The 14,654-nt window shown below is 40.3% G+C and overlaps 1 non-coding gene across 1 annotated transcript; it reads right to left on the bottom strand.

The window, feature by feature from the left end:
* Positions 1-257: 257 nt before the first annotated feature.
* TRNAF-GAA lies at positions 258-330 on the bottom strand. Its single transcript has one exon. It is a non-coding gene; the product is annotated as a tRNA-Phe (tRNA).
* Positions 331-14,654: the final 14,324 nt, after the last annotated feature.

Here is a 14,654-nt window from a genome sequence, read left to right on the forward strand (position 1 = left end):
TAGCTACATAGAGCTTAGAAGAAATCTTGACACTTAGCAAGTACTCTAGATAAGTTAGCTATTACTATCACACTCAGGAAGTTCAACAGTGCTAGTGGGTTTATACAAAAAGGCCCCCCAAGACTCCTGACACCACCCCTCCCTAAAAAGCCAATGATCCACCCCAGAAATCTGCATGAGAACCTAATTTTCCCCTTACAGCTTACATTTTGTTCAATACTGCCAGAAAGTACATTTAGCATAAGCATCAAAAAAACTGCTGAAACCCGGGATTGAACCAGGGACCTTTAGATCTTCAGTCTAACGCTCTCCCAACTGAGCTATTTCAGCTTGCTCAGGCAGCTTTTCCTGTATAACTACAAGGGAATAATATTTGTTTTACAACAGTAAAAAACGTCAATAGGTTGACGGTTCAGCTGGAGGTAGACATTTAACAAATAGTATAGAGGTAAGGAGACAAGGTCCCTGTTTCTAAGCTTAAAGTAAAAAATAATTTCTTTTCTCAGTTACGTTTTAGCTGTACTGCAAAAGGTGTTTCCCACTTAAAAATATATCATGGGCTCTTCTTGTGTCAGAAAAAAGTCTTTAATTGGCATTTCTAATATATGCTTAATTTCTAGAAAAATGACAGCATGGTCCACTTAAATATTTAATGAAGTATCAACCCCCACGAAAGCCGTGCTCCTATAGATGTAGACACAGCCAGTATTAGAAGCCAGCTGAAGACGACAGTTCCAAGGAGACCGTAGAAGGGAAATGACAGAGACAAACAAAGGGAAGAGGACAGATGAAGTAAACTGAAAAGCTGTGGTAGCAGAGTAATGGGCTCCCAAGGATGCCCGTGTCCTAACCAACCCCAGAAAACACAGTACATTAGGGTAGCTGGCAAAGGAGAAGCAAAGTGGCCATGGAATAGAGGTTGCTCCTCCGTTGACACCGACATGGGGAGAGGATCCTGGATGATCCAGGTGGGTCCAAGGTAATCACCACAGTCCTTCTAAGTGAGACAAAGAGGCCGGCATGCAGAACTGGAGAGATGGCAGCATGAGAGGAAGGCCGCCTGGCATTGCTGGATTGGAAGAGGAGGGGGGGGGCACAAGGAATGGGACAGCCTGGGGAGGCTGGAGAAAGCAAGCAAATGGACTCTCCCTAGAGCCTCGCAAAGGAAGGCAGCTCGACCCACATCGTGGCTTCAGCCCACGGATGTTAATTTTTGTCATCTCACCTCCAGAACTGTTAGATAATAAACAGGTGTTGTATTCAGTCACTAAGTCTGTGCTAATTTGTTACAGCAGCACTCAGAAACCACACCAGTTCATAAAAAATATATTTATTAGTTCCCAAGGAACAAATGTGAGACTCCTCTCCTCACCACCACAGCACGGTGGGGAATCAGAATTAGCTGAAGAAGGTGTGGTTCTTCCCACTGACGGTAGAGAAGTTCTCTGGGGGTGTCAGAGGCCAGAGCTCATCTGCAATCAGCAAGTGGGGGCTGCTGAGCAGAAAGCTGTCCATGAGGGTGCCCACAAAATTTCCTAGAGAGTAAGTACCAGTAAGTATTCTGCAAGTCCCTGCAGCTGTGCTTTTCTCTCTTTTTTTTTCTAAGTTTTTATTTAAATTCCAGTTAGTTAATAAACTGTGTAATATCAATTTCAAATAGAGAATTCAGTGATTTATCATTTACATACAACACTCAGTGCTCATCACAAGTGCCCTTCTTAATCCCCATCACCTATTCAACCCACCCCCCATCCACCTCCCCTTCAGGATCCACCATTTTGTTCTCTATAGTTAAGAGTCTGTTCCTTAGTTTGCCTCTCCTTCCCCGCTCCCACCATGTTCATTTGTTTTGTTTCTTAAATTCTACATATGAGTGAGATCATATGATAATTGTCTTTCTCTAACTGACTTATTTCACTTAGGCTAATACCCTCTAGTTCCATCCACATCATTGCAAATGGCAAGATTTCATTCCCTTTTGTCGCTGAGTAATATTCCATTATATATAGATACACCATCTCTGCTTTATTCATTCATCTGTTCATGGATATTTGGGCTCATTCTATAATTTGGCTATTGTTGATAGTGGTGCTATAAATATCAGGGTGCACGTGTGCCTTCAGATTAGTGTTTTTGTATGGTTTGTGTAAATACCTAGAAGTGTAATTGCTTACTCACAGAGAAGTTCTATTTTTAACTTTTTGAGGAACCTCCATACTGTTCTCCAGAGTGGCTGCACCCGTTTGCATTCCCACCAATAGAGCGAGAAGGTTCTCCTTTCTCTGCATCTTGGCCAACACCTCTTGTTTACTGTGTTTTTAATTTCAGCCATTCTGACAGGTGTGAGGTGACATCTCATTTCAGTTTTGATTTGCATTTTCCTGATGATGAGTGAGGTTGAGCATCTTTTCATGTGTCTGCTGGCTATTTGTACGTCTTCTTTGGAAAAATGTGTATTTATGTCTTATGTCCATTTTTTTAACTGGATTATTTTGGTTTTGCTGTGCTTTTCCATGAAAGAGAAACCCCTTCACTTATCAAGCCTGTGCTGTCTCCCCAGTGCCCTCTATTAGCAAAACCTAAAATTTTGCCACCTGGCAAAGGAGATACTGTCATAAGGTAGCTACAGTATCTCTAAGCAGGACAAAGAAGAATGGAAAACAATGCATTGATTGTTACTGGTAGAGTGTACGACCCTGCTTTTGTAAACAAAATGGTATATATGATATATACACATAGATATTGTAATAATATTTGTTCACACTTAATACGTATTTACTCTGCATGCCAGGAGCAACTCTAGGTATTTTACATATATTAACTCATTTGCTTTTTATAACAATCCTCAACTGCAGAAATTATTAATATCACTATTCTGCGAATGAAGAAGCTAACACACCACACTATTAAATAATTTGCCCCAGGTCACATGGCTAGTAAGTGGCAGAACAAGAATCATTATGGCTTCATAAGCATAGAAAAAAGAAATAAGAAAAAGAAATGTATCTATTAAAAAGCTAACTGAATCTTAGAATTTTACAATGTATAATAATGGAAATTCTGGTACCTTAAATGTTTTATTTTATGTCTCCAATGAATTCTACAGTTTGAAGGTAAGTTAACTTTGGTGAGTTAAAGTCTCAGATTCGTTTATCCTAAATAATTTTTAAAAACCTATAAACTCAGTAAATAGGGAAGGTAAAGGGTAAGGTAAGGGTAAAGGTAAAGGGTAGCTAGGTTCCAGTATTGGTTTAAAATATATTCTGGGGCGACTGGGTGGCTCAGTGGGTTAAAGCCTCTGCTCAGGTCATGATCTCAGGATCCTGGGACCGAGTCCCACATTGGGCTCTCTGCTCAGCAGGGAGTCTGCTTCCCTTCCTCTCTCTCTGCCTGCCTCTCTGCCTACTTGTGATCTCTGTCTGTCAAATAAATAAATAAAATCTTTGAAATATATACATATATATATACATATTCTATGTGATTTAAAATAGGAGGCTGAATCTAACTTTATTTTTCTTAGATATTTAAGTAAAATCAGTGTAGTAAGAATCTGATGACTTGTTTCCATGGGTCTCAGTTTCCTCAACTGTAAAATGGAGATGACACCTGTCATGGGCTGAATCGTCCACGTCCCCCAAATTCAGGTGTTGAAATCTTAATTCCCAGTACCTCAACATGTTACTGTATTTAGAGAGAACAGCTAAAGATGTGATTAAATTAAAATGAGGCTGTTAGGATGGGACCCCAATCCACTCTGACTGGAGCCCTTATAAGAAGAGACACCAAGTGCTTCTGCAAGAAGGACCAGTGGCAAAGCAACAAGAGTGCAGCTTTTGGCAAGCCAAGGAGAGAGGCCCTTAGCGGGACCCAACCCCGCCTGCACCTTGATCTAGGACTTCCAGCTTCCATAACTGCGAGAAAATCTATTTCTGTTGCTTAAGGCACCCATTCTGTACTATTTCATTATGGCAGCCTCAGTAAACTAATACAATACCAATGCACAGAGTAAAGAAGGAGATTAAGCAAGGTCATATATGTCAAGAGTACGAGATAAACGCCCAGTGGTAATGGTATTGGGAGTAATACAAAGATGTGAAGCCAAAGACAAAACTCTAATTTTTTTTTTCAGATTTTGTTTTTAATTTCAAGGATTAACTCCCTGTTAATACCTTTGTTTTGTCCAGTAAATTTTTGTAGGAGAAAAGAAGCACACACTTCTGTCCCAAATGCAAATATCCTGATTAATATTGTAGGTACTTTGGGGATATAAAACATTTTTCAAAGTGCCAAAGTCTTTTGTCTGAAACTGGGGGTCTGATAACCAGATCATCACTGTACTTACAATTTCTTTCTACAACAGTGTGGTAGAAAAATATATTTTTTGATAAGAGAACATTGCTTCAGCTCCTGGTGAGGCCTAGGATCGTTTCTAAATGTCTCTTTGGAAGATAAAACTAAAGCATTCTATGTCAGGATACCTTCAAGCTGTGGATACCAGACATTAGAGAGTTTCAGAGGCCTAACCCTTTGAATGAAAAATAAAACGACAAACAAATTTTAGCAAACCTGTGAATGTTGTGGAAAAACAGCTTTTATCAAAATGAAACCAACAAATGAAAAAAGTCAGAACGAAGGAGGACGAAGGGTCTTTGAAACAAACCTTCTCCTCAAATCTAAGACATTTCTTTTGAGCAGCTATGCTCCTCGAGGCCTGTTTCCCAGAAGCAGTTTTCCTCAGATAAGCCACGTGGTGTTACGCTTACGACAACCATAACATTTGGGATTTCTTTTCCAAATCGGCGTTCTTTACAAATGCATCCAGAGAGTCCTCTTCCTCCTGTGTGGTTGGCCATTCCGTTTATCCCAAAGGAAGCGAAACATTGGCTCTAGGAGGCAGAAAACCGAGACTCTGATTTATTATGACATACTCTCCATCGAGGAAATTAATTCATGGCATATCAAGTATTAGAAATCCTGATGTTCACATATTAATAGATACTCCTCACAAAGCTGGCTTCCATCTGCCTCATATTCCTGTTTATGTTCCTCCAGTGCCGCCATCCACAGTAGGGATCCCTGGGAGACCTGGCGGGAGATCCAGTCTAGTCCAGGCGGCGGTGCGGTGTGTAAGCCGAGACCTACAGGGCAGGCCCCGCCTGCTGTGGTCTTGAGCCTTACTCCATGCGGCTGCTCACACTGGAGACACAGCTGCCATGGCCCCATTTGCTTCCCTTCCCAGGCGCTACCTCATAACCCTGCTGGCTCCCAGATCCTCCTGACCCACGTGGTCGGGCTGTGACCCCAGCTCCAGGAGCAGAACTGTGGGATGGACCAGAACAGTCAGGGCTTCCAAGGACTGAGCTTCAAAGTTTGAACCATGTGACCATTCCACCACCCGAACTGGAATCTGATCCAGTGTCCATATACGCTTCACACTAGGACATGCCAGCTTTCCCCAGAATATAATTCATGCCTAGAAAGCAGATGAAGTACCTTTAGAAGCTGTGTTCAGTGTTATGGTTGTCATTACTCATTGTGCATTGGCCATACTAAGTACAGGTTTGGTTGTGGTGAATATGACCTAGTTATGGTCTTGATGTCCTGTCTTTCGCACAGTGGAACAAAGTGTCCCTTGGCCTCTGATTACATTCTTACCTCCCATTGGCCATATTGACATCTTACAGTCAAGCATCTCTGGTCCTCAGTTTCCTTAGTTCTGAACTCTGCCATTCAGATCCTGGCCATGTGACTTCTAGGATTCCACGGGTCATTAGCAGTGGGGTGGTACAATAGAGACCAGTGGGCTGAGGGGTGGTTATGACTTTCAGGGAGCAACCCTCAGGACTCAGGATGGTGCCCCAGCACCTGAAAGACTTGTAACTTCTACCAAAAGCCTTCATCCCCCAGCAGCATGTCCTCCCGGTATGTTTCTCCGCGGCTGCTGACTCGCCATTGACAGACTGTGTACTTTAAGCGAACTTCTCATTAGAGGTGCTAGATTTATACCATTGCATTTACAGTTGATGGGGCTAGAAGTTCTTTGTGGCACAAAACAGAGCATCTCTCATGCTCTGAATCTCATTAGAATGAGCCTCTAACAGGCTCCATAGGACCCTAGTTTCTAATACATCAAGTCAAGTGTTACGGAATTCCAAAAAAAGTAACTAGGATCTATAGTTTAAATACCAGCTTAAGTTAATAATTGCTTTCACCTAGGGAGTTTTAATTGATCATGATATTGTGTTAAAGTTTATAAAAGTTTTAAAACAAAATAACAAGGAACTTCACCTGATTACAAGAAAAAGCTGCCCATCATGATTCGGCCATGTTAGGTGTCAGAGTGATTGGTTAGAACAACTGTGAGGTGCCTTGAGAATGACCTTCTAAGCTGCAGTTTCCACAGTTTCCTTTTCCCCCCCACCCCCACTGTAGACTTTCTTACTTAAACTTTGTGAGATTTTAAGTTACCCCTAGCTTATGCAATATAGCTGACCACAGCAGCCAGATTATTTCACAAGCCTCAAAAAAACATAGCAATCCACTTCCCACTTTTTTTTTTTTTTTAAGATTTTATTTATCACTAGAGAGAGCATGAGTGGCAGGGAGGCTCAGTCCCAGGATCCTGGAATGATGACCTGAGCCAAAGGCAGATGCTCAACCAACTGACCCACCCAGGTGTCCCTACTTCCCACTTTTTTGCCAAGATCTAGAACCTTCAATTTGACCCTTGGTTAACTGTCAGGTGACCTTTGCCACCTAGAAAGCAATATTTAAGGAAATGACCTCCCCTGACTCTACATCCTTCCCCTCCACACCAGTGAATTTGATCATGAAAATTAATCCTTGGGAAACCGAGGGAGGGACAAAACTGTAAGTAACAGTTGACAAAGTCTGAACACAAGGTTGCTACATCTCAGGGACCTCCCTCACTAGCAAAATTTTCATTTTCCAAAGTAGATCCTCAAACAGTTTTGGATGTGCCTCCTGACTATTCTTTAGCCTTGAAATAACAAATTGCTTCTTAGGCAACCCCCTCTTTTTTCTTAACCCCACAACCCATTAGAGTAAACAATGACATGTAGGCTTGGAGGAGCTCCTTCACAAGGCAGACATGTGATCACTCTTCGAAGACCCATTGATATTCATTACATTCTATCCTGTGATTATATCTTACTTTTTTCTTCTACAGTCTCTTCTTCAATAGAATTCTCTTATTTTCTGAGGAAAACATCTTTTACTCTCATTTAAAGCCATACTCAAAAGCATTCCGTCATCCACAAGACTTTCATTGTGCAAGAGGAAAAACCATCTCCAGTGGAAAAGATCCTTGTGTTCAGCCCCTGAGAGACTCCTAGAACCACATCGTGGTTTCCACAGCCCAAAGTCCTCATGGTTAATATAAGGGAAATACTGTGTGGGTCGGTGGCTGGGGTTTTCCCCTTCCCTCTTGGTGGCTGCTCCTTTTCTAGGAGACTTTCAAGTGCCCCTCTGTATCTACTCTCACCTGCCCTCCTTGAGCTGCCTGCTTTGGAATCTAACATCTCTTTCTCTGATCTTTACCACCACCCCCCACCCCCAGCTCAAAAGTATCTATTAAGGACAAACCATAAGTGACTCTTAATCTCACAAAACAAACTGAGGGTTAATGGGGGGAGGGGGGATGGGGGGGTGGGATTATGGACATTGGGGAGGGTATGTGCTATGGTGAGTGCTGTGAAGTGTGTAAACCTGGCGATTCACAGACCTGTACCCCTGGGGATAAAAAGATATTATATGTTTATGAAAAATAAAATTAAAAAAATAAAAATAAAAAAAATAAAAAAAAATAAAAACTAAAATTAAAAAAAAAAAAAGTATCTATTAAGGCTGGGACCTTACATGACGGTGATAAATTATCAAAATTATTTGGTACCATTATACCTAGGTAAGTTGCCTCAAAGCAATAAGTCTTAGCTAAGGGAAATGTTGATAATGGTGGAAAATTCAAGCTCATGTCAAGTTTTCAGGACTGAGACTCTATATTCACACACGCAAACCTTGGCTTACTTGAAAATTTTAACTTGATTAAACTTTAATCAATTTAATCAGATTCTGGGCTTTTCAGCATCTCCACCATGACCTTGAAACCTGTCTCACCATTTCTTGGTGCTCCCTATTACGGGCAGGTGGAGAATTTTTAATGGTTGCAAGGTATTCTAGGATGTAGAAAAAAAATTACACAAAGTCATTTAATATGATTTCATTTTGATAATTCAAGCACCAGAACACCAGAACAATGCAATATTTCTAAGTGCTCTGTGACCTCCTTTTTATATAGAGATCTAGAAATTGAAAAATTAAGTGGCTTTTGTTGGGAAGGAACAAAAAGTCAATAATAAAGCAGGGAAGTACAGCCATATTCTGCAAGTCTTGATCTATTAATCAACTGGGACACAGCTCTGCTGTCTAAAAGAGGCAGGAGAATAAAAATTCAGTTTGGGGATATTATAGGCTTAGAAGAGAATAAGCATGTAATAAAACTACAGAAACTGAAATTCCCCTGCTATTCAATACTTGTTCACCAGTGAAACATTTCAAAATTATAGCAAATCCCACCTGAAGTGCAACCTGAGATTATTTGCTTCAGAAATATTTATCTGATTAGAAGGAGTGTCATGGCTTTCTCAGTTTAATGTGAATGATGGGTGTTTGGTCACATACAGCCCCAAATCCCCAAGACAGTAATTCTATGTAATTTATCATCAAATAGTTAATTCTCATAAGTTATGGAAGAGAGAAAAATCAAAAGGTAACTCTGAAATTAGAAAGTTATACCCATCAAAAATAAGAGCTTTTCTTTTACTTCTTTGGAAATTCTAGATGATGATTTACTTCACTGTTCAAGTCACAGTTGAGATCATCCATTTTAAAGCCAACCCAGTCAGTTGCCTTTAGACACAGATAAACAACTATTAACTGTGTGTAGTCTGGGTATCTCTCATGAAGTTTTATCACACAGTGGGTTTGGGGTAGACACAGCTTAAGTTGGATGACCCTGTGAGTGATCAACCAACTTACCAAGTGAGTCACCCACTTATAGAAATATTTTTCTACATTAAATGTATACTCACCAGAAAGGTCAACTTTTGCTTGGATTGATGAACTGTTGCCCACAGCTGCAGCAGACAGATTGGTGAATTTTATTCTCAACCATACTATAAGGGATCCTACCTAAGAACCACCAAACGAGACTCACGTATTTTTGGCGAGCCTCCTTTTCACCGCCATGATGGCTGAGAGGTTGGCAAGGAGGCAGTGGGGGCTGCAGGTTCTTAGGTCTCTGCAGTTAAAACACAATCACATTTTCTTATGACGACCACTTGATACAAGCTTGACTTTGAAGCCAAAGAGCAAAGGTTGAAAGCACACTGAGAATTCTACCCCCTTTCCACTTGGAACATTTGAATGAAAATGCGCTGAAGGACGGTCTGGTTAACAGTGACACGTAAATGCAAGCAAGCAGCAGAAGGAGGAGGAGCTCCCATTTCTCATCTCATTTGTGTATTTCCTTCCCACCCTGGGCACTTGATGAGAGCTCCAGACACCTTCCCATAGAAAGACAGCCTTCCCTTGGGCACTGAGCCCAATGATCACACTGGGCAATGAGCTATTGGCCTAACTGCAAGGGTAGCTCTTATTGGAAAGAACTAAGCTGGCATTGCTTTGCTACTTTCTGAGAATTTGGAGGATCCATGGTTAATCATGTGGAGGGTATTTTCCAGTCTTTTTTGCTTGCCTGCTGCATCCACATAACACCAGTACGAGCTTGAATTTCCTAAGTTATAAGGGAGCCAAATAACATTTGGTTAAAACACTTTAATGTTTATTTATAAAAATTTTTATAAATATAAATATAAATTTATAAATATATATAAATATAAATTTATAAAAATATAAATTTAAATTTGTTTATAAAATTTTAATGATGTTTATTTATAAAAACATTTGGCCCAAAAACATTTACCATTTTGTTGCTTTTCAGTGAGGTTTTCTACAAGCTTGAAGAAGTCTGTTGTTTGTGTTGTTTTTAATCCTTAACACCACGCACAAAAAAATCCTCTCTCCTTGCTGGAGATATTAATTTCAAGCAACATAATGCCCCAAATGGCTGAATGCAGACATCAAAAATAGGCTAAATGCACAAAAAAAGGCATTTCACAAAGAAGAAATGCACATAGCCAAAGAACACATGAAAGAAATTGAGTGCTACTAATAATCCTAAAAACGCGAATATAGTGATGATTTGTTTTTTTCTCCCATCAAATTTTTGAACAATTTGTTTCAATGATAGTCCTAAACATTGGCAAAAGCTAGATGAGGCAGAAATCTTGTGAACTACTGGAGAGAAAAGAGTAGGAGAACATTTCTTTTTTTTTTTTTTAAGATTTTTTGTTTATTTATTTGACAGACAGAGATCACAAATAGGCAGAGAGGCAGGCAGAGAGAGAGGGGGAAGCAGGCTCCCCGCTGAGCAGAGAGCCCGATGCGAGGCTCGATCCCAAGACCCTGAGATCATGACCTGAGCCGAAGGCAGCGGCTTAACCCACTGAGCCACCCAGGCGCCCTAGGAGAACATTTCTGAGGAGCACACTGGCTACCTATATCAGGGCCTTCTAGAAGGCAAAGGAGTTTTGATCCAGTATTTCACTGCTAGGAGCCTCTGACAGAGAGTTAGCTGGCCCCAAATATCTATTCTCCCTTTTTTCTCTTAGAAAAAAAAAAAAATTCACCTAGGTTCATTGAATTAAAATGACATTTCCCAGCCACAACAACGTTATTAGAAAAGTAAAAGCTTAAATACAGTTTGTTTTGAAAAAAATTCTATATATTTAGCCAAATGAGAATTGTAAACAAATGTAAGGCAAGAGTTTAGCAACAAATATCTCTAATTTAAAGTCAGATTATGAGGATTATGAGTGACGTTTCTTTCTTTCTTTATAAACTTCTATACTTTTCCTCAAAATATCAATTTTAAAACCGGAAAAAAATTATCAAAAAAAGTAGAGGTTTATATGGTTCACAAATATTATGCAAGTGTTAAGACAGTAAGAATCCCTACCATATTACATGATAATCATAGACTCTAAAAGCATAACAAATAATAATGTAGGACAAAGTAATGCATGCTGAACATTTTGCTCTTTAAATATTTATTTAAAAATTACTGTTTCAAAAATAAATAGTGATTTCTTAATCACTATCAGCTTAAACTTTCCATTCTAGATAGAGAGGCACCCTGAATAAATGATGGGGGTTGAGGGCTGGCTCACGTTGCTTAGGGTCCACTCTAGGAGGTCATGTTTAAAGAAGCAAGGGGGCACCCAGGTGGCTCAGTCAGTTAAGCATCTGCCTTCAGCTCACGGCATGATCTCAAGGTCCTGGGACTGAGCCCCGAGTCGGGTTCCACACCCAGTGGGGAGTCTGCTTCTCCCTCTTCCTCTGCCTGCTCCCCCAGCCCAGATCATGTGCTCTCGCTCTCTCAAATAAATAAAATCTTAAAAAAAAAAAATTTAAAAGAAGCACAATCCAACAACCAATAGCAATGAAAAGAGAAGTCTATGCTTCGCAGCACCTCAAAGCACATCAAAAGGGTTAAAGGTCTCAGGAGTGTCCCTTCTTCTGCTTCCTAATTCTGTTGAGGAAACTCCCATGAACAAAACCCTTACTCTCCTCTTAGCACCAGCTCAAGCACCATATTTTCCCCACTCAGCAGAATTTTTTTTTTTATGTGTTTTTAATCTCCTTCCCAGCCAACATGGCCTTCTCCTTCTTCATGATTAGAAGGTAGAGCAGACAATGGGAAGAAAAGGACTTGGCTGATAAAGGATTTTCTGTAGCAAAGGGGGAAGGGAGGAAAATTGTAAACACTGAGCGCTAATGAGTTTTGTCTCAGCAAGTAATGAGCAATTGCACCCCAAAACAAGTGATTGGATCCCTTTGATGGCGTTACAGATTAATTATATGGAGAGTATTAGTTAGTCACTGTTTCTGACTTCATCAACACAAACTGTGAATTTGATCAATACAAGTCCTTCCATTTTGGAAAAATGTCTCGAGGCAATATAGGAAATGTAGTCTTGAAACTTTTTATGTAATAACAGAATTCTGACAACACCCACACACAAATCACATTTTCTAATGAAGAAAGGTAGAGCTAAGGAAATTACTGGACTGTCACCACATCATAAAATAGTCAGTGACTTAGAATTCCAAAATCACTTTTTTTGCAGCTAAGAAGAGACCTATGCTATTAACCTAACGTTATTAATAGTTTTCCTCTCTTCAACAGTACCAAGAATTATGACTCATATAATAAAGATATCATTTCACTGACATTAATGGCATTCTCAGGGTTGTAGAAAGCATTGCATGTTCCTTTTAAAATGAGAGTAAAACTCTTTGCACCTATTTTTGATCTTCTTAGAACTTTTAGAAGCACCTTATAATTCATTTTGTCTGATTGTGTGTGTGTGTGTGTGTGTGTGTGTGTGTGTGTGTGTGTGTATGTATATATATATATAATTATAAGTAGAGGGGGGAAATCACACTTTTCCACCACACAAAACACAATACTAAGTGCTAAGAATAAGATCTTGAAGAACAGCTAGGTCTCCTTCCCCTGCCTCCGGGGCGCCACTGCAAAGCCAAAATTTGACATTTCACTGAACAATGGCAAACTGTTTTTAATAAAATGGTCGCTACGGCCTCTGAGTGGTAGGTCATTTTCAGAGTTTAAATTTCATTAATCTCAAGTCCTATCAGCCTAAAAGGAGAAAAATTTGAGACTGACAGGGTATGTATCGTTTTAAGTTTAAATTCTGAACATGATACTGTAGTTTAAGGACATGAAGAGTATGTTTTATTTAGAAAAGTGTACAAACAACTCATAAGTGTATGAGTTTGGATGGCTTTGTCCATAAAACCTGCGTTCCACAGGGAAGCAGACAGCAGGCTTTCATTTCTCACTGTTTTCCAGGTAACGCTCCTTGACATCCGTGTTTTGCTGGGGCACTTTCACCTCTAGTCATCAGCAACACTGAGCCACCAAGTGTATAGAACTCATAACTCATGAAATGCATCTGTGGAAAGAAAAGTGTTATTTTAAATCACTAATGCAACAGACAGAATTGTCTGTTTGCTATTTCCCTCCCTCCCTCCGTCCCTCCCTCCCTTCCTTCTTTTCTTTCTTTTCCTTTTCTCTCTCTCTTTCTTTCTTTAAGATTTTATTTATTTATTTGTCAGAGAGAGAGAGAACACTAGCAAGGAGAGTGGCAAGCAGAGGGAGAAGCAGACTCCCTACTGCTCAGGGAGCCCAATGCAGGGCTCCATTCCAGGACCTGGGATCATGACCTGAGCCGAAGGCAGACCCTTAACTGACTGAGCCACCCAGGCGCCCCCGTTTGTTATTTCTAATGGTAGAGTGATAGTACAGTTAATTTGTCAAAAATGAAGATGAGGATGACAGTTCTGAGGACTGTTTTAAGCAAGTGACAAAGCAAGCAGCTATTCCCACAAGTTGCACAAACTTGTTGAAAATTAGCAGCCAACAATATAGCTTGCCCAAATCAAACCCTACATAATTAGTACATTGGATTTGGATTTTGGATGGTAGATCAAAGGCGTCTCTACCTTTCTTCCACTCTGAAATGAGCCAAATACATGAAGGACACTAAACAATAATGGCAACTCGGTCTTCCAGGAAAACAGAAAACACTAAATATCAAAATCATGGAGAGATCTGGGAACTTTGGGGAGAGCTGTCAAAGCACCGACTTCCACAAAATGATGAAGCATCCATGGGACAAGCCAAAGACCTCTTATGTGGAACAAAAAGATTCATGTGCATGGGCTGGGCTGGGGATGCAGAAGACCCCTTGAATCCCACTCGACTCCATGGAGTGACAGGCCACAGTAAGAACAGTCAGAAATCAATGAAGCAGCCAACCCAGGTGTTTAGACAAAAAAAATGGATCCAAAGAAACCACACGCAAGAAAATAAAGACGAAAAAGTGATAGAACTAAAAGAATGAATCCAATAGTTCTTTCCTCCGTTCTTTTTCTCTTTCCCTTTCTCTCTCTCTTCCTTCTTTCCTTCTTTCCTTCCTTCCTTTCCTTCTCATCCTCATTTACTGCCCTCATACCACTCTACTCCTCCAGTGTCAAAGCAGAAGGGGCAGATCACGACTCCCAGGCATCGCACAAAGTAGGCAGCTCTTCTCAGAGGCAACTTTACCCACTTAAAAATTCATCTCACATTAGCAGTAAGGATTCGGGCATCACCCTGAACCCTCGTTTTCCTTCCTTATTCATAAGTTTAAGGCATCCAATGGTTGTTTCTTTAAATACAAAATGAAATTTTAAAAATCTAGAAAAACCATCGTCTAGTCTGGTAGTTCTCAACCTGGGTGATTTTGCCCACCTCTTTACCCAGGGGACATTTGGCAATGTTTGGAGATATTTTTGGTTGTCACAGTTGGGTAACAATAGACGTTACTGGCATCTGGAAGGTAGCAGGAGGGATGCTCCCAGACATGCCACGTCAGGTCCCATGACCAAGAACTGTTTGATGCAAAAAATCAGTAGTGCCCAGGCTGATAAACACTTGTCTGACCTGA

Source organism: Enhydra lutris, unplaced genomic scaffold (assembly GCF_002288905.1).
Source record: "Enhydra lutris kenyoni isolate GAN:26980312 unplaced genomic scaffold, ASM228890v2 scaffoldscaffold1, whole genome shotgun sequence".
In the NCBI taxonomy this organism is placed as follows: Eukaryota; Metazoa; Chordata; class Mammalia; order Carnivora; family Mustelidae; genus Enhydra; species Enhydra lutris.